Genomic DNA, 3,126 nt, shown 5'->3' with positions numbered 1-3,126 from the left:
TCCTTCCTGCTGAAAACCGAGCGGGTTGTCCTGGCGTGTTCCTGGCGCGAGTTCAGGCATTCGTCGGCCAGTTTCTTCCGCTGTATATTGTGTATATGTGGTGTGATTGGAAGGAATAAAACAGCAACACCAGTGAGGAAATGGACAGGGTGGTCTGCAAGGCTTGGATGGAGAGGATGTGAAATGGAGTTACTGAACCATTTTGTCACCAAGCCCTTCCTGAAAATGGACAGACAGCGGAGCCTTGCCAAGAGAAATCAAGCAGAAGATCGAGCTGCTGATGTCAGTTAACTCTGAGAAGTCGTCCTCTTCAGGAAGGCCGGGGCCTCAGCAGAAAGCCCCTTTAGTTCCTCCTCCACGGCCGCCGCCTGCGCCGGAGCCCACACCCCCAGAGCCGGAGCCGGAGACCCTGGGATCAGATGATGGGGAGCAGGAGACCTGCGGACTGCTGCAAAGGCGGCTATCATCCAGTGAAAACCGGAGAGCTCTTCAATGGCCGGCATCATGTTATTAGAAGCTTGGACGGGGGCGCTTCTCTACTGTCTGGCTATGCTGGGATGTGCAAGGGAGAAGATTTGTTGCAATGAAAGTTGTAAAAAGTGCTCAGCATTATACAGAGACAGCCTTGGATGAAATAAAATTGCTCAAATGTGTTCGAGAAAGTGATCCCAGTGACCCAAAGACATGGTGGTCCAGCTATAGATGACTTCAAGATTTCAGGCAGGAATGGGATACATGTGTGCATGGTCTTCCAAGCGCTTGGCCACCATCTCCTCAAGTGGATCATCAAGTCCAGCTATGAAGGCCTCCCAGTACGTTGTGTGAAGAGTATCATTCGACAGGTCCTTCGAGGGTTAGATTATCTGCACAGTAAGTGCAAAATTATTCATACTGACATAAAGCCAGAAAGCATCCTGATGCGTGTGGATGACGCATATGTGAGAAGAACGGCAGCCGAGGCCACTGGGTGGCAGACAGCAGGTGCTCCTCCTCCTTCCGGGTCTGCAGTGAGCACGGCTCCACAACAAAAACCTATAGGAAAAATATCTAAGAACAAAAAGAAAAAACTGAAAAAGAAACAGAAGAGGCAGGCCGAGTTATTGGAAAAACGCCTGCAAGAGATAGAAGAATTGGAACGAGAAGCTGAAAGGAAAATAATAGAAGAAAACATCCCCTCAGCCGTACCTTCCAATGAGCAGGATGGTGAATACTGCCCAGAGGGGAAACTAAAAACAGCGGGATTAGGGGAGGCGGCTGAGGCAGAGACTGCGAAGGACAACGGTGAAGCTGAAGACCAGGAGGAGAAAGAAGACACTGAGAAAGAAAATGTTGAGAAAGATGAAGATGATGTTGAACAGGAACTTGCAAACATAGACGCTGCCTGGATAGAATCACCCAAAACCAACGGCCATATTGAGAATGGCCCATTCTTATTGGAACAACAGCTGGATGGTGAAGAGGATGATGAAGACGACTGCCCAAATCCCGAGGAATATAACCCTGATGAGCCGAATGCAGACAGTGATTACACGTATAGCAGCTCTTATGAGCAATTCAATGGTGAATTGCCAAATGGACGACATAAAATTCCCGAGTCACAGTTCCCAGAGTTTTCCACTTCGTTGTTCTCTGGGTCCTTAGAACCTGTGGCCTGCGGCTCTGTGCTTTCTGAGGGATCACCACTCACTGAGCAAGAAAGCAGCCCACCCCATGACAGAAGCAGGACCGTGTCAGCCTCTGGCACCGGGGATTTGCCGAAAACAAAAACCCGGGCGGCCGACTTGTTGGTGAATCCTCTGGATCCATGGAACGCAGATAAAATTAGAGTAAAAATTGCTGACCTGGGAAACGCTTGTTGGGTGCATAAACACTTCACGGAAGACATCCAGACACGTCAGTATAGATCCACAGAGGTCTTAGTAGGAGCAGGTGACAGCACACCTGCTGACATCTGGAGCACGGCGTGTGTGTCATTTGAGCTGGCAACAGGAGAGTATTTGTTTGAACCACATTCTGGGGAAGACTATTCCAGAGATGAAGATCACATAGCATTGATCATTGAACTGCTGGGGAAAGTTCCTCGAAAATACGCTATGTTGGGGAAATATTCCAAGGAGCTTTTCACCAGAAAAGGAGAACTGCGGCACATTACCAAGCCGAAGCCCTGGAGCCTCTTTGATGTGCTTGTGGGAAAGTAGGGCTGGCCCCATGAAGATGCTGCAGTTTACAGATTTCCTGATCCCGATGTTGGAAATGGTTCCAGAAGAACGAGCATCAGCTGGCGAGTGCCCTCGGCACCCTTGGTTGAATTCTTAGCGTATTCTCCCAATATAGCATTCTGAGCTGGCAGATGTTCCCGGTACATGGGACCCACACGGTGACTCTCATTCTTTATCAGGATTACAGGTGAGCCGGCTTCATCCTCAGACCTTTATTTTGCTTTGAGGTACTGTTGTTTGACATTTTGCTTTTTGTGCACTGTGATCCTGGGGAAGGGTGGTCTTTTGTCTTCAGCTAAGTAGTTTACTGACCATTTTCTTCTGGAAACAATGACATGTCTCTAAGCATTGTTTCTTGTGTTGTGTGACATTCAAATATCACTTTTTTTGAACGAAAAATACTTTCCCGTTTGTGTTTTGGCAGGTTTTGTAACTATTTATGGAGAAATATTTTAGCTGAGTACTATATAATTTACAATCTTAAGAAATTATCAAGTTGGAACCAGGAAATAGCAAGGAAATGTACAATTTTATCTTCTGGCAAAGGGACATCATTCCTGTATTATAGTGTATGTAAATGCACCCTGTAAATGTTAATTTCCATTAAATATGGGATGGGGACTCAAATTTCAGAAAAGCTACCAAGTCTTGAGTGCTTTGTAGCCTATGTTGCATGTAGCAGACTTTAACTGCTCCAAGGAGTTGTGCAAACTTTTCATTCCATAACAGTCCTTTTACATTGGATTTTAAACAAAGTGGCTCTGGGTTACAAGATGTCATTCCCTGTATGGCACTTTAAAAGAAGAAAAGACATGCTTTTCATTCTAAAATATGTATTATAATTAGGCAGTCCCATTCGTATTTTTGCGTATTTTTAAAAGTAATTTTAAAGAAAAAGTGATTTCCC

At 45.9% G+C, this 3,126-nt stretch overlaps 1 pseudogene; it reads left to right on the top strand.

Moving 5' to 3' along the window:
* The first annotated feature begins 262 nt into the window (after positions 1–262).
* Positions 263–2,856, top strand: LOC105858079 (SRSF protein kinase 2 pseudogene; annotated as a pseudogene).
* Positions 2,857–3,126: the final 270 nt, after the last annotated feature.

The sequence above is a fragment of the Microcebus murinus genome, chromosome 5 (genome assembly GCF_040939455.1).
Source record: "Microcebus murinus isolate Inina chromosome 5, M.murinus_Inina_mat1.0, whole genome shotgun sequence".
NCBI classification, from domain to species: Eukaryota; Metazoa; Chordata; class Mammalia; order Primates; family Cheirogaleidae; genus Microcebus; species Microcebus murinus.
The sequence above is the reverse complement of the archived record's forward strand: the minus strand, read 5'-3'. Positions and strand labels throughout refer to the sequence as shown.